The sequence below is a fragment of the Corvus hawaiiensis genome, chromosome 1 (assembly GCF_020740725.1).
Source record: "Corvus hawaiiensis isolate bCorHaw1 chromosome 1, bCorHaw1.pri.cur, whole genome shotgun sequence".
NCBI classification, from domain to species: Eukaryota; Metazoa; Chordata; class Aves; order Passeriformes; family Corvidae; genus Corvus; species Corvus hawaiiensis.
Genome location: NC_063213.1, coordinates 89849719 through 89862314, shown reverse-complemented (window position 1 = coordinate 89862314; position 12596 = coordinate 89849719). Strand labels below are relative to the sequence as shown.

Sequence of the window (12596 nt, the reverse complement as noted above, 5' to 3'; positions counted from 1 at the left end):
TAGTCAAACTGCTACACCCATGACATCCCTAACTCATCAGGAAGCAGTGTTTGCAGTTGTGTTGGCAGTAGCAGCTAGGGCAGCTCAGTAGGAGCAGATTCATGCAGCAAAACAGTAGAAATGGAGGAACTGACATCCGTGCTGTACACATTTGAGAAGTACTTGGTTTGAAGTATTTTGTCTAATATGGGAGAATAAGTACCCATTTGTACCTGGAATGTATTAGATATGCTTCTGGAGTATATTTTCCAGTTTAATTTCATCTGAAAGAAATCTAGTTCATGAACTCCATAAACCAAATTACCTCAAAGAGAGCAACAGGGGAGCACTCTCCTTATCACGCTTGGAACACTACTGTACTGCACCTGCAGAGTACATTCATGGTGTTTCATGCTTAGTCACCAATCTTGTGTGTCAACTCTAAACTACTTCAGTAATTGAAGAAGGATTTTTTATGTTTTTAGATATGGTTCACAAAGATTATACAGTAAAGCTATTTTTGGGGTGGTGCAGTAATGTTCATTCGTCACAGATGAATGAAATCACCAGCTTTCACCTGTTAGCAGCTTGCAACACTAACATGCTGGTAATGTAATAAACTAGATTTTATATGATGTGTTTAAATCATAGTGTACTTTTACAAAAAAGTTGATGGTCTGGGCAAAGTGAACAGACTCCATGCTAAATTCTGTGTAGCCATTGCCTCTTATACCACTGCTTTCTGTGTCATCTTGTGCATATGTACAATACATGAGTAAGCTTTAAACTGGGGAGGTATTAAAGTGCTTTCCAAAATTGCTAAGTGATTGCCATTTTAACAATGGGAAAGTTATATTACGTTGTGTAGGGTCTTGAACAACAGTGCTAACTGCTGTAGTCATTTGAAATGAAGGGGCAATTCAGGCAGAAAACAACAGATTTGGAATTCTGCCAAACAGTTAATAGCCCTTCTCTTGAGTGACTACTATTGAGTTTTCATTGATCACATGGTTAGTATCTCAGTTCTATCTTTTCTGAATAGTGTGAGCAGATTCAGAAACTCATACTTGTCTCACAAATTGTTCTCTTTAGCCCACGCTAGAGGGGAACAGTGTGAAAACCTAGGATATGGTTTATCTGGGCATGGATACTGTGTGAGGAGGATTGTATTAAATGCAGTTATAAGTTTACAGGTATGTGACTAAGGTGACCCAAGGTATTTATCAGAATTAGAATGGAGGAAAGAAAGAAAATAATTTTAGAAAAGCCACAGGAAAATGAGTAGGAAAGAGCCAGCATGCATCAGTAACTGCAAATATGATGAGCAAAAGCCAGTGTCTGGAGAATCTGGAGAATGTGGAATGTGAAGCAGCTTGTCATACACAAGGGATCTCCGTCTTTGTATTCACTAAGGTAGCCTGAATCAGTCATTCATATTTGTTTGGAGCAGCCTGTACTTGGTGCCTTATTTGAATTCTTTGGAATGATTCTTCTGAGATTTTCAGAAGTTCCTCACTTCTCAGTTGTACCCAAGGATTTATCCTAATGGTTCTCAGTTAGCTTGCATTCCACTCCAGACTTACTGTGATCTTCAGTAGGTAAGTATGGCAACTACAGTAACAATTTCTCAAGAGTTTATGCATGCCTAATCTGTTGCCTTATGAAAAACAATTGCTACTTCAAGCCCTTTCTTTTGTCACAAAGTAGCAACTACTCTTTCCTTTTGGAGATGAGTTGTTGCTGCAGGGTTAGGAACCTAAAAATGGCTTCTTCACCTACCTCATTTGTAAATGGCATGCGAAATGAATGTTAGTGCTCGGTGGTAGGATGGAAGAGGCTTCATTTGTGTTATGAATTTTGTCAAATAATGAAACATCTGTAGTTGCTTTCATCATTAGACTATGACAGCATTACACAACATGAATTCACCCTCAAAATATCCATGCTTTCAAGTAGACCAAAAAGATTAAGTTAATGAATCTCAAAAGTCACCAGCTGTGTTCCAGCGCCCACCACTCTTCAGCAGGACAGAGCATGTGCACAAAGCTAAGACAGCATCTAACTAGTCCTGTCTAGAGGGCAAGGATCCTCTTAGCAAGAGATAGACCTAATCTCTCTATTGCTCATAAACCAAATGACATAAAAACAATAATCCTCCAAGTTGTCAGTCACTTCTGTTGCTCTTTTACTTAAAATGTGTTTGCAAAAAGCACTAGGAAACTTGGATGTAATCACAGAAGTCTGTTCCCTTGTGTGCTTTGCCATTTATTTCAGAGGAAAAGAGCAAGGGGGAAAGAAGAGGAGGGCACTTGGCAACTCATTTCTGTAGCTCAAGAAATCCCTTAATTTAAAGATGTTACCCAGCAAGCTCTTAAATAAACCAAGACCTTTTCCCATTTCAATTTCTCTCATTGGAACTGTGCTGTGTTTTTTTATTTTATGGACTATAAGTAGCTATACATTTTATAAATATTTTTCTAACTCCCTTGATGATGAATTTGCAAATACAGTGACAGTTCTCTGTTCACACAAATAGATTTATGAGCTACAGAGGGGTAAGAGCAGCTTTCCAGGCTGCTTTGAGCCAAGTGTTGAATCTCACTGTTTCTGTCAAAATACCTCAGATTATAAATTTGAACTTGAGTAGTGGGAAAAAATAGATGCAGCTGTAGTGACATGATAGGAGTTTTGAAGAAGCTGAGTGTAATCCAAGAACTGCCTGCTGCAAACCATGGGATGAATTCCCCTCCTGGCCTTTGATGGGAAATTCATTCATCCAGGACACCAGGGAGGCAGAATGCCAGCAGCATGTATCAGGTGGTGGGATCGACCAGGGATTTGACGAAGCATCATGCCCTGCCTGAGCCAAGAGCTTGTTTGGCAAACCTAGGGGTCCAAAGGCAGAGCCATGAAAGACAGAAGCTGGCTTGGGTGCACCAGCCAGCACAGTTCCAGCAAGGATAAGTTGTGCTGGGAATAGCATGCGCTATGAGGAGGTGACTGTCCTAGTGGGACCAGGGGAGAGCAGTGACTGCCACTTGCTCCGACCTCAGCAAGTGACAGCCTCCAGTAACCAGCTGGGTGAGCATGGACAGGAGGAGGGGACGGCTGTAGGAGCACTGCTGTGTGCTCAGCAGGACAAATTCCTGTGGGGATGCTGCTGGTGATGGAGAAACAATTGTGGGGGTGCTGCTGGTTGTGGGATGACTCAGGGCAGTGGTGGGGCTGATGCTGGTTTGAAGTCAAGGCTTGGGTGGTGGTTGGACAGGTTACTTTCTGCATGGTTATGGGTGTCCCTTTCCATCTGGGGAAGGCAGGACAGTTGATGGGAATGTCCCTTGCCACGTGGGGAAGGCAGCAGCTTGATGGAAGGAAGGTCCTCCTCTCCCCAGTCCTTCAGCCCTCAGTGCTGAAGAGATGGCACCTCTTCATGAAGGGAAAGAAGGGGCCACACATCCCTTGACAGTCAACAAAAGGGGTCTGTTTTCTAGGTCTCTGTCAGGACTGGAGGGCAAAGGGCAACCCAAGGGATGATCTGCTGCTAGTTTGGTCTTTTCCCAGATTGTGGATGTGACTGTAAGCTGGGCATTTGCCCTTGCCCCAGATACCTGCCTTTGACTGAGTTATCCCAGTTCTGACAGGCAATGCTGCCTGCCTCCAAGCAGCCCTCCAGATGGGAACCAGCAGTGTTTGGGCTATAGAACAAACACAGATTTGCAAATTGGTCATAAACCAGTTTTCCCAATTTTCAGTAACTTTCATCACAAAAATGCTCCTATGATTTTAGACTAAACACTTGTGTGTGTGTGCTTTGTTGTCTTATATTGCATTTGCTTCTCCTCATTGTTTGCATCTTGTGGAAGGCAGAGTTTAATCTACAGGGAAGAGGAGAGGTCAGTAGTTGTATGGTGATTCCCTAAAAGGCAGTAAAAAACCTGGGAGAAAGATCAGTACCAATGGCATATGTGATCAAAGGGATTTCTGACTGATGTATGAAGTACTGGTTCTCTTTCAAATCAACCAGCTAATTCAAAATTCCATGCTGGAATTTCATGTGCCACTGCCTGTAAATGAGGTGGGAAATAAAAATTTAGGGAAGTTATAATAATCCTAAATACTGCTAATGCCTCAGCAGTAAAAGAGCTTCTGTTCTCTAGTAGTTTTGGTCCTTCATGCCCAGTTGGTTTATCTGTTTCCCCTCTTCTTGGTTTGCAATCTCAGGTCTTTCTCAGTCTGATTCTGACTTTCCTGGTGTGGCCACATTTCTTTACTCTTTTTTCTTCTTGATAAATTCATAAATTCTTCATTTGTCCTTTGCTTTTCATCCCTCCACGGTTCTGTCCTTTTTTGTTGTTGTTGCTTGGGGTTTTTTTGTTTGTTTGTTTGTTTGGGTTTTTTTTGTTAATTTTTTTCCCCTGTTTTCCATATTGCATAAGTGGGTATCAGGAAAAAAATGTGATGAATTACAAAGGTAGTATTTCATTATGTGCAAGAGTCTCCCTTGACTGACAGTGGTGCTTAGTTGCCTGTGAATATAGTAAATACATTATTTACTTTCACTGAAACCACTTAAAGTCAGCCATAGGAATCTGAAGAAAGGGGGACAGGGAGGGGAATGGCGACTGTAGCAGAAGGGTTATGCCAAAGTAGGTTCAGCTGCAGGAATTCTTTTGGCACCACCCTATCAGGTTTAGGAAGATGACTTGCTTTACAAATATGAGGACCACTTGGACCAGTTTACTGTATTTAGATAATTTTAGTTCTCAATAGTAGTTAGTGAAATTCTTCGTTGTAACTATAATTAATAATGTAGTACTTTGAAGGTTGAGGGGAATCATTTTCTGCCCATAACAGTTCGAGGTTTGCTTTATTCAGAAGGGTGGTTCATGAGTCGCCTGCTTCACTGCATAAGTAGGAAAATTATATTCTTTACCCCTGAAATAGGGAGGGGGTGCTCTTGTCTGGATTTTGATTTTTGTTTTGTTTTTGTCCTGAATGGATGAAGCAGTAATTCTCACAGGTTTCCAAGTAGTAGCATGCACACCTTTGCCTGAACCATTTTCCTTGCCCTGAGCAGCATGTTGTTCTCTTCCTGAATGCACCATACCCTTCTTCCCCGAAGCTCCCATTCTGCTTGCTCTGGTGGAGATATTGCACATTACTAAGTTGCATGTTCTCACGGCCTCAGTGCAATTTAGTGTGTGCGATACTTTCACATGAGTGCATGCACACGGGTATGGCTGTGGCTTACAGTTACTGCAGCTTTCAGTTTTGGTGGGGCCTAATTACGTTGTGAAATGGTCTTAAACCCCAGTTAGTACTTTGAGTGATGCCTTGAAACATGTGTTAGTGGAAGTTTGTTCTGTAATGCCGGGAAGATGAGTACTGTTTGTTTTCAGTCTGAGAAAGGTTATCATTATTTGCTCCATTTTCTTCATTTGCCGTGCACACCTCAAATTTGATCAGATTTTTCATTGGTTATAGAAAAGTCACTTTAAATAGTATGTATTTCTAAAGAGGAAATTGTTATACTTAGCTGAAATCGGTTGGAAAGTCAGAAAAAGGATTTGATATGAAAAAAACCTATAGTGTCTTGACGGATGAAATAGGTTCTCAATGAAATTTTAACTTTTATTTATTAGCATCTAAAGAGATCTGAAATGAGCTAGCATGCAAACAAATGAATAAACAAACAAACAAACAAAAAATCCCAGCTGTTTAAACATCTAATTGGTTGGCTGTGGCATCCTGGCAGTGATTATGGAGAAAATGAGACAATGATACAATTCCCACAGAAAACAATAATCTTCCAGCATGTTAAGCTAATGCTTAGAAAAAGCAAAATGTGTGATCTTGTTTATTTTACCTCAACATTAATAATTTCTTTCAGATTAATTTTTCAAAGATAACTGTTAACTGATTATGTTTTGACAGAATTTTTGCATGCAGTGAATGTTCTTTAGTAGCAGGAGTTATCTCTTGCTGAAATCTTTTGTCACATGACTGCATTTAATAGGACCGTACTGAAATCTTTCAAGCTTTACTTAAGGTGTATGTTATGAGATGCGAATAGAATTGAAAAATACTCTGTCTTAATGTTTCTGTCTTAATCATGAAGTCAATGGCACCTGGCTTGTATCAGGAATAGTGTGACCAGCAAGACCAGGGCAGTGATTGTCGCCCTGTACTCGGCTCTGGTGAGGGCACACCTCGAGTGCTGTGTCCAGTTCTGGGCCCCTCACTGCAAGAAAGACATTGAGGGGCTGGAGCGTGTCCAGAGAAGGGCAATGGAGCTGGTGAAGGGTCAGGAGCACAAGTCCTGTGAGGAGCAGCTGAGGGAGCTGGGGTTCTTTAGCCTGGAGAAAAGGAGGCTCAGGGGGGACCTTATCCCTCTCTACAACTCCTGAAAGGAGTGTGGAGCCAGGTGGGGTTCGGTCTCTTCTCTGAGGTGACAAGCAACAGGATGAGAGGAAATGGCCTCAGGTGGTACCAGGGGAGGTTTAAGTTGGACATTAGGAAGAATTTCTTCACAGAAGGGTTTGTCAAGCATTGGAATGGACTGTCCAGGGAGGTGGTGAAGTCACTATTCCTAGAAGTATTCAAGAAACAACCAGACATGCCATTCACTGCTGTGGTTTAGTTTACAAGGTGGTGATTGGTAAAAGGTTGGACTTGATGATCTTGGACGTCTTTTCCAACCTTAATGATTGTATGATTCTGTAATGAAATAATTGCCTAGTCTAAAACAGGGAATAACAGACATATTTTGTGTTTCATTACGCTGAAGAGAGGAAAGCTTCAGCTGAGTTATCGGAAAAAAAATACAATATGGTCTGCAAATCTGTATGAGATGCTACATTGTTTCAGTGCCTATGTGGACCCAAACTGACAGTAACCATAACCTGATCACCCTAGTGGGATAGATAGTAGTATTTTAGCTGCCTGTTTTAGAAGCAATAAACACATGACTTGCTCACAGTACTTTTTTAGTCTTAAATATTCTCATATTTGCAAAAAGAGCCACCCTAGAATTTGTCTTTACCCGTATTTCCTTTTATATAGAGAATACTTGTTCTTAAGCACAGCTGTCTTTGTATTGCTTTATGTACACATGATTTCAATCAGTTATTCAAATAATATTTCAAAGAAAAACAGACCTTCGAAGAAAATTTCAGAAAATAATTTATTTGCTTATTCTTAGTCTTTACTCCAAAATTTACTTGAAACTATGAAAAAATGTTCATTATTATACACATTAATTTGGGTGAAGTATGTCACACAGTCTGTAAATTTAGTCTGAATTTTGCAGTTTACTACCCCTAATTCACAAGATTATCTAAGTGCATAACCTGATGCTGAAACAGACAGTTGTGTTCTCTCTGCCCTGCAGGCTGGTATCAAACACATTGAGAGGCTGCTAAGGACTCCTTGCTTTATCTGAGACAGGGCTGATATTTTGCTATTGGCTTCTTTCATATACCAGGTGGCATGTTCTGTATGTTCTAACAGCAGTTTGTCTTAGTGAATATTTCTAGTGTGTAATTCTGTGGCTGCCCAGTGTTTTTTAAGACTGAAGATTTCTGTAAACGTGGAGGATGTAGGTCAGTGTGTGTTTGTGTGGGAACACTTTTAAACACATAAGTAGATTTTCCTGCAACCTTTAAGAATAATGTAACTACATTGCATCTTACATACTAGTCCCTTAATTATGTGTTGCACTTAGGCTTTTGTATATATGCACAACTTTTCTTTTACTACAGCACCAACTTTTTAAAATTTAGTTGTATGTCAGAACCTATTTGAGTGAAAGTTTAGTTGGTAATGACATAAGCTGTATCAGTAAAGAGAGTGATGCTTAATTTACATCTGGAATTTAGCTCAGCCAGTTAGTTTTTCTCTTTGCTTCTAAAGCAGGCTAACTGGGAGGCATGGAAGGACAAGGGTTGCTGAAAGACTTATTAAATATATAGGGAAAAGATCTTCCATCAGGTATTTCTAAGAATAAAAGTATACTATTGGAATTATTTTTAGTATAATGTTGCATGGTTCTATGCTTGCATGTCTAATAATTCTTCATGTGTGTATTTAATGTTGCAGTATATGTTAATATAACCTTGGTTAGATTTCTGCTATCTAAAATACAGATCTATTGTAGTGTAAGAAGACAGCATGAAATCTTACATAAAACTTCAGGATTTCCTGATATTTCAAAGATTTAACATCACAGCTTTAGCTTTTCCCTTTTTTTTCGAGCTGTAAGGTCAATCCATTATTTATTGTCTCCACCAAGACAGGCAATGAAAATACCCCCTTATGCTTGTGTTTCATAATTTTATAATCAGAATAGTCTGAACAGTTTGGGAGTTTCTTAATGTAAGACTGCAATGGATCTCAAGCAGTATTGACTCCAGCTAGCTGTTGCTCTCATTCATGAACTTTTCAAGCTAAAATGGGAATCTAAAGAATTTACTTCCTTACAAGTGGTGTGGAGAATAATAAATGTTAGTGCCAGTGCATGCTAACAGCTAAGTAAGGCTGAAGGGAAGAGAGAGTACATATCTGAGCAGCAAAATATTAAAGGCCAAGGAAATGAGAAACTATCCTCTAAAAAGGTGAAGTTTCTGCTAAACAAATGAAAGGATCATAAACTTCAGCAGATAGAAATAAGCCTAAAGTGTGAGGGTGGTGGTGGTGCTGAGTTGGATTCATTTACTCAAAGCTCCACAAAATGCTATTAAACCAAAGTATAATTTTTCATATGTGGCAGGAGCAACAAGCAGTCAGAGGGCTGAGGGATGACAAGGAGTGCTCAGCAACCACAAGGCTGCTGCAGGTTGTTGCAGGGGGGAGGTAAATTGATGCTGTGAAGGCAAGTGGAGGGAGTCACATTGTAAAACTCTTCTTATGGATGAGCTACAGCAGAATCTCTCAGAAATTACAGTGTCTGTAGAAGAGCTTGTAGAAAAAAAACAGATTAAATAAGCAGTGGCAAATGGTTGGGAGTGACTGATGATAACTCACTGTAGAAATCTCAAGGGCAAAATAAAAAAAAATTGTTCCAGGGAACCCAGAAAGTACTCACTTGTAAGCTGGATATTGGTACTGTAAAGCTTAGTAGGAACTTAAGGACATGCCAGCACATGCTGAATATGATTTAGTTGTTAAGAATCAGCAGAGTTTTCACAGAAAGAAGTTCTGCCTTACTCCTCATGTTTTTTGAAGTGTGGGCAAGCAGGACCCTTAATAAGTTCATCTGTCTGCTATGTTCTACCAAAATTTAAGAAAGGCTTCTTACAGTATCTCTTTCCTGAGACTTTCAAGGACAAGAAGTATTATCTATAAACAGGAAGAGAGTAGGTTTCAATTAGATATAAGGAAGAAATTCTTTACTGTGAGAGTGGTGAGACACTGGAACAGCTTGCCCAGAGAAGGTGTGGATGCAGCAGGATTGTAGGGAAACTCCGTTAGAGGAGAGCAGTGTCTGGGAGATAAAGTGACTGATGAAATGTCATGTACATGAAAGTGATGCATGCGGGTGAGAACCAGTCCTAACTTCACACATAAACTCATTACTGCTGTGCTGACTCTTACCACTTGGGAGTTGTATTTTCTGGTGCACAGGCTAGCACAGTGCTTGGTAATATTTAAAAAACATCTGCCAGGCATATCAAATGTTAAGATTTGTTACCACAGACCTGGACAACAGAAGCACAGAATATTACTCCCATTGTATGAAACCATGATTTGCCTGTACCCTGAGTTACTGTGTGCCATTCTGGTTTCTGCATCTCAAAAAGCTAGGAGTGCAACAAGACTGGTTAGAGAAATGAAGGCATGCATCAGTTTCGCTGGGAGGAGTGACTGAGCTGGTTAGAACTCTTCAGCCTGGAAAAAAGGATGTTGCACAAGTGAAGTTTGTAAAATCGGAACCAGCGTGAAAAGGATGACTGAGTTGGACTGCCTATGGTCTCTCCTAGGATAAAATCTTAGCGTCACCAAAAAGCAAGCAGGCGCTTCCAAAAAAAGTGTTGGTTCATGCAGCAGGCAGTAGGCATGGGTAGGATTTTGCAAAAGAACGCTGGAGTTGTAGCAACTTGCAGGATTGAACAGGAGGACTAAGAAGAGATATTAATTGAAGATTAATTAATAGAAGGCCTGCATGAGGTTCCTAATATCCCCTGACATGAAAATAGAGGTTGGAAGAATGTTCAGGGGGGATTGTTGAATAGATTTGTCCTATTTCTTTTGTTCCCTTAGCATCTGCTTCTGGACTGTACTGGAGATGTGATGCTGGCTAGACAGATCTTTGGTCTGAACAAGTTTGCATTTTTATATGTTGTGTTCTAAGATCCATTTTAAGACTAGTTCAGTATTGCATTTAGTAAACATCGTCTATTCATGATAAAAATGTGGAAATGTTAGAACTAGGTGATTCAGAAATAACTGGTCCTTTCAATTGTGCTTCTCAGAAGAATAATTGTAAGCTTTTACAAGTACAGGCCAAAGTAGTAATTAAAAAATTAAGACAAATACAAAAGTATTTTAAAGAAATAATCAGATGTAGAATTTCTTACAGGTTGTTATTTGTCATAGAATGTAGACATTTCTCTGTTAGAGAAGAAAGTCTGTGTGTTACTGTGTCCTTCAGACTGGTTGTCACTCTTTAATGATGTTTTGATAAAGTTATTGGAGCCTTGTCCTGCCTTGGGAGGTGTATGCAGTATTTGCATCAGTTATACTATCTGGAGGAACTATGCTTTGATACAAGACTGTATCACTTTATCTGATTAGTGTCATTACTAGCCTGCATATGTTGGAGCTGTTTTGATCACTTGTATCATTCATGAGGAGGAATTAATTTCAGCAGCAAAGCTGTTGAAATCTTGTCATGGAGTCATCTCTGAAAGTAATTTGCATATTTATATTGCTCCTGAGATGGTTTTACTCTGTCAAGAAACACGTCCTGCCACTTCTCCTTTATTCATAGCTGAAATCTATCTTAGTGCACTTTGCTTACTTTCATGTTTAATTTGAAACTGAAATATAAAGAGGGCCATTTTTTATCCCTAAAAGAACAGAACCCTTAGAGAGAGTCAAAGAACATCTTAAGAGGTTTTTTCCAAAAGGACTTTGAGTCATTTTATTCTTCAATGTTCTCCTGGTGATCACTTGAAATTTGGGGGATCATTGTAGAAGAAGAATACCTTGGTCTTTCTTAAGATAATAGCTGTCACTGGCAGCTTATCTTTTGCAACAGATCTTGGTGGTGTGTGAAGAAAGAAAGTTCTTCAGACACCACCAAGAGTCCTTTGGTTTTGAAGTTACGGTGACAGTGAGTGTTAGTTTCAGCTGGGGTAAGTACACTGATGTGTTCTTGCTCTCCAGCCAGGAGTGTACTGGCTTCTTTCCTGATGGGAATGCAGCTGTTTAAGCCACTGCTTATGAGTTGGCCGGGGAGTGGAGACCTGAGCTATATTTTAGTAAAAACTAATGTATCATAAAACCATTGTCAGCTGAATTCATTGTAAAAGGTGTCCTGGCACATAATGGAGACTGTGCTGGCAGGTAGACAGAGGAAGGGTCATCTGGGACAGAAGTGAATCTGGAGAGCAGAGGAATGGGAAGGCTCCTTTCCTGTGACGCTTCTGAGCTAACCTGATCTGAAATAAATTGTGAAACCATGCTGTGAAGTTTTGAATGCATTTCACTTATATTTTGAACTCTCTACTTTTAAAATGTGACAGTTGTATTCTCAGAAGAAACTGAATAACTGAAATCTCTTAAAGCATCGTTTTCAGTTAGCTTTCTATACAGAAAGATTTTGCAACGAAGATACAGTACAATCCTTTTAGTGTCTGTTAGAGAATATGGGAAATACCAAACATCAGTGGTGTGAGGAAGATGACAAAAGAGTGAAATTGTCTTTTTCTAACAGTATATTTGGCTGAGGGTGTTCTTGTTACCAAGCCTGCATTTTAATTGGATTGTAAACTGTTGTATGGCTTGTAAAGTGATTTGTAAGGCGTTTAGAGAAATGCTGTTTCTTGCAAACTTTTCCAAAGACAAATATCACTTTTGTCTAGTTTTTACTCTTAGGCCCATTCACAAGCCAGGGTTCATATGCCTGTTCATTTAAGTTTAGTATAATAACCAGAAAATCCCTCTTCTGAACTCATGATATGCTTACTCTAATCTTTCTGGTAACTCAAATCCTCATTATTTCAGCCCATATGCTCTTCTTTCCTTCAGTGCTCTGGGAACAGAGAGATCTAGAAAATCAAATTAACTCTGAGGTCAAAAAAATTCATGATCTGAGCTGAAAGGCTCTTTTCAGCTGGGGTTGTTGCAGTATTAGGTTGAAGTTTTTGAAATCTCATTGTGTCAATAAAAGTGAATAGACTTTACCATCAGGCTCTGTGAAGTGAACCGGAATTCAGGTGGACATACATTTGATATAAACTATAGTAGTAATAAAAGGGAAGCTCCAGACTTTTTATGGCCAATCAGTAAAAAAAAAAAAATCCACCAAACCCATAAAATGAAAAGGTGGCCCTTTTCCTTGTGGAATCTACAAGTAAATTCCCTAGCTTAGGGAAAGAACTTAGTAGAAGGAACTA

At 39.6% G+C, this 12596-nt stretch overlaps 1 protein-coding gene across 3 annotated transcripts in view; it reads left to right on the top strand.

Annotated features, from left to right (window-relative positions):
• The window catches only part of TMEM245 (transmembrane protein 245), a 79241-nt gene that overhangs the window by 50855 nt on the left and 15790 nt on the right, over positions 1–12596 (top strand). The window lies entirely within an intron of this gene.